Below are 11,988 nucleotides of genomic sequence, written 5' to 3'. Positions count from 1 at the left end.
AAATGCTAGCATTCCATTGGTTAATACCAAATCTAGACACCCATTGGTTACAACGTAACCTTAATGTGTGCCAGCATTGGTCATTCACTCACATCGACAGATTGACCTGATTTAAATATTATTTTCTTCAAAAGCTTCAACTACTTCAACTGCTATTCATTCAAACACCATGCTTTTCTTCTCTTTTCTTCAGAGCACTCCCATTCTGGACCGGAACAGTGCCATCCTGGCTTCCATGCTGCCTGTCCTTCTCCACACCATTCCTCAGCTTCATGCCAGCCATGTCGTGATCCCTTATTCCATGTAAGACCATGTTTGTTGTCAGCTTGCCATCTTCAATCACCTCCTCAACATATAACAATGAGCCAGTCAATTAACCTCCATGATGTATGTCTTCCTAGCTTTAGTCTTGCCAAAATGCATTTAATTTGGTTAGTGTAAATAATCGACATATAAAATAGGAACAGACTCTAGGTGTTGCTATGAAAGAGAACTTAAACTATGCCATTGACAAGAATAAACTTTAGCAGCTAAGTGAAGATATATTTTTTAATTTGTCAGTGGTTGTTTGCTCACCCGCAAGTTTACGGGGTCGCCAAGTAATACCTTGTGCAAAACCCCAAGGATCGTATTCCACGGGGCTAAGGAGCTCCAATTACTTCTCCATCACTTACTTTCTAACTTTACAACTTAAACATGGTATTTCACTCTAATACATACAATAATGCAAATAAATCACAAGTATAACAATTCCAAGGCAAGCAAGAAATCACAAGAGTAATGATAATGATAAATAGGCCTAGGGATGAGAATCCCCATGAGGGGTCATTATGCAATATGGATGCATAAGAACAACATAGCAAAGGTGATTTAGACCGACGGATCTGAAAATTAGTTCAACCCCAATCTCTCGGCGGTTAAACCCTAATCCCATACGAATAATAACAAGGATCTCTCCCTAATCACATTCCTATGATTGCATTAAGTAAAGGAAGATCACGCAATAAGGATACACTTAACCTAAGTCTACCCTTATAGTTTGGAGGGGCTACTGACACCCAATTTCTCGGCATATCGATTCAAGAAAACCCTTTCTAGCTCATTAATGATCTAGTAGGTCACATCTACACGTACAACTCAATAAAGAACTGAGGATCTCTCCATTTTATAGTTCTAGACATGAAGAACAATGAGCCAAACCATAAATCACACCAATGCACTCTAAATAGAAGTATAGCATCCACAATACATTATGAACCCCCCAAGGTTCACCTCCATCCAGTGGCCTTGAGGGTCTAGTGTGCCATCATACAAACAAGTATCACAAACTCAAGAAAAACAAGAGACAAATGCATAAATGGCACTCCCTAGTTCGAATGATGATGAAGAAGAACAATGCCGGTCGAATGACGCTTCCTCTAGCCCAAGGAATGCCGAATACTCTTCCTCCCTTGATGATGAAACTCTCCCCTTGAGATCCAAGCTCTTGATCACCTCCAAGCTTCAAGCCAAGCTCTCACAAGATGATGTATTCATTTCTCCTCTTCTTCCCACCAAGTGTTTGCTGCCAAAAGTTCAAAACTCCTCCAAGAAGAGCCTCCAAATTCCCTCATATACCCCCGGTATACCCTCTCTCAAAAACAGCCCGTATGCCCATCAAAATAGACTAAAAAACCCCCAAAATGGCCTCCATACTGGCTCTATACTTGATCCATACTGGCTCAATGAGGACCTCCATACTACCTCAATGAGGAATGCATTAAGGCAGTATGAAGTTGGAAAACTCCATTTTAGCTCTCGTAACAATATCCATACTGGCTCAATGAGCACCTCATTGACCCAGTATGCCTTCAAACAAACTCTCCTCTTCTCTGGCTACAGTATTTATCCCGGGGTCAATCCAGGGCAGCATTGACGATGTATGGCCTAGATCAAATCCTGATTCGAAAACACTCCATGTGCTACAGTGACAGCTACAATGTTCTTGATGCATTACTCCACCTATAGTATCTACTGCAATAAATACGCTACAGTGCCGTGACCTGGTTTTCTTCTCTTTTTCGCCCAAATCATATCTTCGTGTCCTCCATGGCTCTATCATGACCAACAAAGCAAATAATACACGATTAAGCATGAAACTTATACTAAAATATGTACATTTAGAAACTTATCAGTCAGTAAATTTTTCTAATAATAAATTTCCAAACTGCATTGACAGTATGGCTGACTCATATCCTTCCTGCCTGGCAGCCATCTATCAACTATTAAATAAGACGAATACTTGTCAAGGATGAAAATGTGATAAAATATTTTAGTTTTTGAACATCAAGTATACTTTGCAATATATATCTTCGTTCTACTATTAACATTCCTATCATCATTAACCAAATAACCAAAATACAGAGGTCAGTAACCCATGCAATGTTGGTTAGGCATTTTGCAGTAACTAGGAGGAGCCTTTAAGACATTTCTTATGAAAAATTTATAGTTGATGCACAACTAACATGTCCAAAGGTAATGATTGTTCCATTTATCACCTTGAAAGTGTCTGCATTTGGAGATAGTATACAGTTTTGACAAACAATACTCAAATGAAGTTGAAAGTGCAGTCTTCCAAACATAACACCAATCATAATGAAATCAATTATGACATGCATATAAAAGCACTACAGTCAAAGGCTTGACAGTGTTTATATATATAAAAAAAATGTAACATATGTCCTAATCGAACCCAAATCCTAAATTAATTAAAAAATTTAAATCATGGATATGTTTAAAATTAAATTTAAACGTCTGAATCTTAATCTTAATTGATTATTTGCTTGTCTTGGACTAGAATGCAAATCCCGAATCACCTAAACACACATCCCGAGGCTAATTGGGATTAAGTGAGTTTAAAAAATAATATAAAAAAATAAAAAATAATGAATAAATAATAAATAAAAATAATAATAAGTAAAATAAATAAATAAATAAAAAGATTTCAAATTTCAAATTTCAAATTCAAATTCAAATTTGAAAATAAAAATAAAAAAATAAAAAAAATTGAAATCTAATCCTATCCGTTCTGATCTCACAGGAGGTTAGGATTAGGATAAGGGTTTTGGGATTAGGATAAGAAGGAGAGAGATCTTGGGATTAGGATAAGAGGGGTGAAGCTTTTAAAAGAGGAAAAAGAAAAGAAAAGGAGGATAAAAAAATTCCGGAAAAAAAATTCAGAAAAAAAAAAGGAAGAAAAGACGAAGGAAAGGTGCAGATCTCTCTCCCTCTCCCCATATTCACACATACATACGTATATAAAAAAAAATTACGTTGCTGCCGCTGTTGCTTGTCACCACTGTGTTGCCTGCCACCGTAGCTAGTGTCGTTGCATGCTCACCGTTGCTGCCTGTTGTTGGTGTGATTTATATAACGCAAGTATACGCTATCGCAAACAAGTAATATAGTGATAAGAGAGTATCGTTCCAATGAGGATTGAGCTTATTAATTACCAAAATTACTAACCCTAATTCTACTTGATTAATGATATTAAAGAGGTTAAATTTAGAAAATCTAATTCAAGGGCTAGAGAGAGAGGGAGAGAGAGAGAGAGAGAGAGAGAGATAAGTTGAAATCAATGTCAAGAGATTTTAGGGTTTCCGAGTTCACCTAGACTAATTCCACCTAGATCATCTAATTCAATCAATCAATGTTTGTTTCTTATGTTGTCATTAAATTTCCCTAAATTACATATTGATCTTTCTCAAGCATCAATAGCATATTCCACTAGATAGGTTAACATCATCTCTAAGATAACTGGGAACCTATAAAACTCATTAAGCTCTAGAAATTTATAATGATGCATACAACCTCATAAATATCTCTATCTTATGATGATTGTACGATATTTCAACCAAGACCTAATTCAATTATCACCTCTCTGTCTCAAATCAAATTAATAATCATGCAATTGGTGATCAAGCAATCACAAGCATTAAGCATAGATTAAAATATCCAACATAGTCTTGAAACAAGCATCAATTAAATTAAACAAAGATGAATCTAGGCTTTCATAGTCTGGCTACATCGTAGCCTTAGAAAAAGTATTTAGAATATAATAATTGCAATGTTTGACATATAAATAAGGTTCATAATCAAATAAACAAAGAAAAACTAAAAACTAAAGCCTGGCAATGAATCTGGGCCGAATTTTCGCTCCCGGTCTCTTGATCTCCGAAATTCTCCTCCCTTTTTTCGTCTCAACCCTAGCCCCTTTTATAACATAAAAATCGGGGTAGCGCGTAGGAGCCAGAGATTGTAGCACCTAGGCGCTATAGTTTCTGTTTTGCACCTCTTAATGTTGTAGCGCCTAAGCGCTGCATGCTAGTGCCTGGGCACTAGATTTTCTGTTTTGCTTGCTCCCTCTTTGTTGAAACTTTGCTCTTCTTCCTCCAATTTTGTGATTTTTACATGTTCTTCCTTCAAATCTTTCTCTTTCTTTCCTACAATGCAATAATAATAAGATTAGGAATAAAATTGGTTCAAAATAATTCAAATTTAATTTATTATGAGTTAAAGAAGGTCTATATATTGAGTGCAAATTATACTCATCAAATACCCTCAAACTTAGAGTATTGTTCGCCCTCGAACAAAAGAAAGAGAAAGAAAAATATCGTGAAACAAAGCAATATGATTAACGGCAACATTAAGTGAAACTCCGGCCTCAAAGTTAGATTTTTCAAACCCATAAAAAGAAATTTTAAGCACGGTCTACAATTTCAACTAAAGGGCAAATCTTACTCCATTTAAGGTTCCATGTGTGTGTGTGTCCAGTCTTTGTTATCTCGCTATCCTTGAACTCTTGTTCATTTATGCAAAAATAAGAACCCACCTAACCTCTATTTGAACCCCCAAACTTATTTACTTATATATATTTCATCATTTAATTTGTTTTCTTCTTTTTTTTTATTCCATCATCATTTCTTTTTCTAAAATAGTAGCTTTCACACATCCTTTGAGGTAGCCCTTTCTCCCAATAGGGCATACTTAGTATCCGACTTTTCAGAAGTGGCTTCACACATCAAAGGTGGTAGCTCTTTCTGTTTTTTTTTTTAACAAATGACCTAACTAACTAATTCTAAGGTCTTTCAAGGCTTTAGTAAGCTCCCAATTTGCATAAATGATCTCTAAGTATTTGGACAACTTAGTAAGCATAACTGGGTGTTCTAAGAGTGTAAAGGAATCAAAAATAGAGCAACACAAGCTTATAGTCAAAAGAGAGACACATCTATTGTTTTTCATGGATTAGAAAGTCACTAGAATTTTTATCATCGGCCATCATTGTTCCACAAACCAAATAACTTTTTTTTTATATATAAACACCACCAAATACCCCCAAACTTAGATGAAAACATTGTCCTCAATGTAAGCAAAGAGAAATAAATAAATAAATAGAAAGCACAAAATAAAAGTAAAAACTCCCCTGAATGTCTCAACTAGCATCCTCTTCATCGTCATTATTTGGTGGTGGGTGTTCATGGAAGGTTGGGGCTGATGGAAATTGAATAGCATTGGGTCCTGTGTTGAAGCCACATTGATTGAGACAAATGCAACTTGATAAGAAAAAATTGTGTTAACTCTTGCCTTTGGTTTTCTACTTCCCTTTGTAAATTATCAAATTGTTCTTCCATGGACTTACGAGATTTAGAGGAAGGGTGTCTTGGTAGGCAAGGTGGCCTAGAAGAGCTAGCACCTGTGTTACTTGCAAGTGGTGAATCCCAACTTTTTAATCTTGCTATAAAATTCTTATGGATGAGACTCTTAGGATGTAATAACTCTTCATCTTGTTGCCATGTAACACCAGCTTCTCTACATAAGGCGGTAATCAAAGAAGGATGTCCTAAACCGCCAGTTGTTGATGCTCGTCTAGAGTGTCTAATGGATTGTTGAATGATCCTTCCGACATGAATTGATTTACCTGTGACAATAGCATATAGTAAAATTGCTCTATTTTTATTAACATCACTATGATGAGTCACAGGTTTCAATTTGGCTCCAATGAAGCTAAGCCAAGCTTTGTTAAGGTTATTTAATTCAGAAGTTTGAAATGATAGAGGGTCATCTCCTCCCATAGTCAATTGAGCTCCTGGTCTCCCAATAGTCTCTAGCACTTGTTCCAAATTTAATTCATCATTTATATAAGTGCTATATTCATCATTGTCAATATTCGGGAGTTTATAAATCTATTGATGGTGGAATGATCAAATTTCACTAGTTATCCCCTTACAATGACACTTAAACTAGATTCATCCATGTTTGTATAGAATTCCCTTACTAAAGAAACAACTGCGGCTTCAGGTTGTTTAACAAAGTCATCCCATCCTTGATCCCTAATAATTAAAAATATTTCATGTTGATTAGAACAACACGGCTTTAATCCTCTTTCAGGGATTAGGTTTCTCTTGACTGCCGACTCATGATATCTCTTCGATGCTTCAATATTGACAAAACGATGACGATCAAATAGTTCGGATGAAGTGGAAGCTCCATGTCTTTTAGGAGCCAGGGTGAGGAATAATTATGTGTCTAGGGTTTTGTAGTTAAATTCTTGAATAAATACCCCCCAAACTTGAATTCAATCTCAATTCAAACAATTCACCATAAACATATTATTTAAATTAAGAATATCAAAAGCAATTCCACTCATAATGATGATTTTCCACAATTTTTTTTACATAAAAACCCAAAGAGTTCCTTAATTCGTCATGCTCCAATTATTGCACTGGAAATCATGATCTTATACAAATTAGGCATGATGTAATGTAGCAAAAGAACAGTAAAAAGAAATTACCTTGCTTGGAGAAAAAAAGAAACATGAATATTACCAATGGAATCCCCTCAAAACTTCCAATTTCTTCTTTAATCGGCACAAAACACCAACAAGATGAGGATCTAACACCAAGATTTCATGGATTTCAAAGGATTGAAAGTAAATAAGAGAAGAGGCAAAGTGAGAAGGAAGAAGAGAAAGTGAAAGTCTAGGGTTTTACATTTTACCTTTCAATTGGTTTAGGGTTTCATTATTTAATATAGATATAAATATATATTTTTTAAAATTTTGGGCCAGAGCCTAGGCGCCAGAATGACAGTGCCTAAGCGCTAATATCTCTGTTTAAAATTAATCAAAGTGGGTTATGGCGCCTAGGCTCCATGTAGACAGTGTCTGGGCGCTGATTTCTCTGTTTGGAATGTGCAAAGTGGCGCACATCAACATCGCCTCCTAAGCTTAGGCGCTAAGGCAACAGTGTTGAGGCTCCACAACCTCAACCCCACATTGAATATATTTATTATTCTTTTTTTTAAAATTTTTCAATAGAAACAGGGTGCTCAGGCGCTACACATGTGGTGCCTGAGCGCCCCACTTTCTGTCTAGACCTTTAAGTAGTAGGTTTTTTTAATTAATTAATTAATTAATTAATTAATTAATTAATTATTATTTATTTATATTGTTTTTAACACTTTTGACACACCTATAAGATAGGTAGAATGGAAAAATAAAATAAAATAAAATAAAACTAGCACAGGTTCAAAAAAATAGAGAAAAATAATAATAAAATAAATAAAATAAAGGATTAGAAATGCCTGGGTTGCCTCCCAAGAAGCACTTGGTTTATTGTCCTCAGCCGGATGACTTCCCTTTTTTTTATGGTGAGTTAAGGACGATGTTCGTTTGTCTTTGTCAAAACTCCCCTCAAAATATAGCTTTGACCTCTGTTCTTTAACTTTGAAAGCTCATTTTTCGGGGTGATTGATCTCCACGATGCCATAAGGAAACACCTTGGTGATGTTGAATGGTCCATACAACTTTGACTTAAATTTACCTGGGAATAATCGCAACTTTGAGTTAAATAAAAGTACCCGTTTTGCTGGCAAAAAGTTTTTGCGCAAGATGAATTTGTCATGCCAAGCTTTTGTTCGTTCCTTATAAATTTTTGCATTTTCATAAGCTTCATTTCAAAATTCTTCAAGCTCATTTAATTGCAAAATACGTTTCTCTCCTGCTGCTTGCGTGCTCATATTCAACTGTTTCATAGCCCAATAAGCTTTATGTTCCAACTCAACAGGAAGATGACACGCTTTACCATAGACTAGCCGATATGTGGTCATTCCAATTGGTGTTTTAAAAGCAGTGTGATATGCCCATAATGCATCATCTAGTTTCTTAGCCCAATCTTTACGAGAATTGCTTACAATTTTCTCCAAAAATCTGCTTTTTACTTGTCGGTTAGATATTTACGCTTGTCCATTGGTCTACGGGTGATATGCTAATGATGTTTTTATGTTTGACTCCATATTTCAATAATAGGGATTCAAATGGTTTGTTGCAAAAGTGTGAACCTCCATCACTTACTACTTGCCCGTGGAACACCAAACCTTGTGAAAAAATAAACTTTTGAAGAAAAATTACACACCACTTTACCATCATTTGTATGAGTTACTACAGCTTCTATCCACTTGGATACATAGTCGACTGCAAGCAAGATGTACTTGTTATTATGTGACGAAGGAAAAAGGTCCCATAAAAATCTATGCCCCATACATCAAAGCAGTTCTACTTCAAGCATGTTCTTCAAGGCATTTCATTCCGCTTTAGAAATATTTCCCATTCTTTTGATAGCCATCACAAGAAGTGATGAAAAACATGAGCGTCTTTAAATAAGGTTGGCCAATAAAAATCCTGATCAAGAATTTTTGCGGCAGCTTCATTACCCCAAAGTGTCCTCCACACTTAAGTGTATGACAATGATGGAACAAATCTTCTATCTCTTCTTCAGGAACACAACGCCTTATGATTTGATCAGCACAATGCTTGTACAATACTGGTTCCTCCCAATAATAATGCTTCACATCAGAGAAACTTTTTTCTTTGTTGGTATGACAATTCAGGTGGAAGAATATTAGCTGCAAGGTAATTTACATAGTCAGCATACCATAGAGGCCGATTATGAGATACTGCAAGTATTTTCTCATCTGGGAAATTATCACCAATAGGCACTTCTGATGGCAACATGTCATTAGCTAACTCTAGTCGAGAAAGATGATCTGCAACTAGATTCTCTGAACCCTTCTTATCTCTTATCTCCAAATCAAACTCTTATAATAATAACACCCACCGAATAAGTCTTGGCTTTGCATCCTTCTTTGCTAAGAGATATTTAATTGCTGAGTGATCAGTAAAAACAATAACTCTATTCCTAATCAAGTATGGCCGGAATTTGTCAAAGGCAAAAACGATAGCCAATAATTCTTTTTTTTGTTGTTGCATAATTTTGTTGGGCCTCATTAAGAGTTCGACTTGCATAGTAGATGACATGGAACACCCGATCAGTACGTTGCCCAAGAATAGCTCCAATTGCATAATCACTTGCATCACACATCAGTTCAAATGGTAATTCTTAATTTGGAGTCACAACTATGGGTGTTGACACGAGTTTGTCCTTCAAAATAAAGAAAGCCCGTTTACATTCTTCATCAAACACAAAAGAGACTCCCTTCTCAAGAAGATGAGATAATGGCTTGGCGGTCTTGGAGAAATCTTTGATAAACCTTCTATAAAATCCAGCATGACCAAGAAAACTCCGAACTCCATTAAATGATGTTGGGGTGGTAACTTTTCAATTGTTTCAATCTTTGCTCGATCAACTTGAATGCTTTTGGATGAAATTTTGTGACCTAATACTATACCTTCACGAACCATGAAGTGACATTTTTCCCAATTCAGCACTAAGTTGGTTTCTTCACATCATTTCAGCACCAATTGTAGATTATTCAAGAAATTGTCAAATGAGCTTCCAATAACAGAGAAATCATCCATAAAAACTTCAATTATATGTTCCACCATGCCAGAGAAAATGGCCATCATACATCTTTGAAAAGTGCCTGGCGCATTACAAAGTCCAAATGGCATCCTTCTGAAGGCAAATGTGCCATATGGACATGTAAAGATGGTCTTCTCTTGGTCTTCCGAGCAATGGCAATTTGATTATAACCTCGAGTAGCCATCTAAGAAGCGATAATATTCGTGTCCCTGCCAATAGATCTAACATTTGATTAATAAAAGGAAGAGGGAAGTGATCTTTTCGTGTGGCTTTATTTAACTTCCTGTAATCGATATAAACTCTCCAGCCAGTTACTTTTCTTGTGGGGATCAACTCATTGTTTTGATTTTTGACCACTGTCATACATCCTTTCTTAGGCACTACTTCCACTAGACTCACCCATGAACTGTATGAAATTGGGTAAATTACCCCAACATCCAACCACTTTAATATTTCTTTTCTGACCACTTCTTTCATGGTTGGGTTTAACCTTCTTTGTGCTTCTACTGATGGCTTGCTATTATCTTCCAAATAAATTCGATGCATACACATAGATGGTTGTATTCCTCTAATATCAGTTAATGACCATCCAATTGCTGATTTGTGCTCCCTCAAGACTCTCAATAGCTTGTCTTCTTCTTTAAGAGAAAGTGATGATGAAATAATTACCGGTAGGGTAGTGGATTCTCCCAAATATACATAACGGAGATGTGTTGGTAAAGGTCTTAATTCAAGAATTGGTGGTTTGTTAATTGATGGAATGAGACATATAGGATTTTGTCCCAATGGTTCAAAGTACTTCCTCCTATTTGGCTCAAAAGAATCCATCCACTCTAGATATTCTTTCACCTCCGTCTCTTCTATATCATCAATACACTCTTGAGTCAAGCTGGCCTCCAAGGAATCTTGTAATTTCACTAAGTTCCGCAGTATTACCTGCATATCATCAGTACAAAAGCAACAATCACTTGCTTGAGGATATTTAATAGCATCCAAAACATTGAAAGTCACTTCTTCTTCTTAGACCCGAAGACATAATTTCCCCCTTTTGCACATCAATAAGTGCTCTCCCAGTAGCTAGGAATGGTCTGCCAAGCAGAATTGGTATATCTTTGTCTTCTTCCATGTCAAGTACAATGAAATCAGCTGGAAATATAAACTTATCTATCTTGACAAGAATGTCTTCAATTACTCACCTGGGATGCTTCAATGAACGATCTGCTAGTTGCAATGTGACTGTAGTAGGCCGCGCTTGTCCTAAGTTAAGCTTCTTGAAGATTGATAAGGGCATTAAATTGATACTTGCTCCCAAATCACATATTGCCCTCTCAAACACCACATTCCCAATCGAGCATGGGATGGTAAAACTGCCTGGATCCTTGAGTTTGGGTGGCAACTTCTTTTGCAAGATTGCGCTGTATTCTTCAGTAAGTGCGACTGTCTCATAATCGTTAAGCTTCCTTTTGTTTGATAGAATTTCTTTCATAAACTTCACATAGCTTGGCATTTGTTCAAGAGCTTTAGCAAATGGGATATTAATATGAAGCTTCTTGAATACATCTAAGAATTTAGCAAACTGCTGGTCAAGCTTATTCTTCTTTAGGCGGTGAGGAAAAGGGATTTTGTAAATCTATCTTGTGCTAATGATGCTTCAATCTGAGCTTCAGACTTGTTATGTTCAAGGTTATCTTGATCGTGCTTTTGATATATAGACTCTGACTTTTTCTCTGGGGCCTTCAATTCCTTTCCACTCCATAAAATAATTGCATTACATTGTTCATTGCCACTCTTTCTTGGATTTGCCTTAGATGTGCTAGGCAAGTTTCCCTGTTGTCTTTCTGTTAACATACCTGCCACTTGACTTAGCTAAACCTTTAAATTCCTGATTTGTGCAGACTGATTTTGCAGGCTAGTGTGAGTTTCATTCATGAACTACGTTTGAGTTGTAGCTAACTGAGCCATTGCTTCCTCCAGATTTATTTTCTTCTCTTGTGGTGGGTTGCTCTGTTCCTGTACAGTTGAGTTATTTTTCCAAGATAGGTTAGGATGATTCCGCTATCCTGGATTATACCTATTGGAATAGTGGTTATATTGTTGCCTGTTGAAATTCCCCACATATTGAGCTTGCTCT

This window comes from Dioscorea cayenensis, chromosome 14, assembly GCF_009730915.1.
Source record: "Dioscorea cayenensis subsp. rotundata cultivar TDr96_F1 chromosome 14, TDr96_F1_v2_PseudoChromosome.rev07_lg8_w22 25.fasta, whole genome shotgun sequence".
Lineage (NCBI taxonomy): Eukaryota > Viridiplantae > Streptophyta > Magnoliopsida > Dioscoreales > Dioscoreaceae > Dioscorea > Dioscorea cayenensis.
This window is presented reverse-complemented; position numbering follows the sequence as displayed.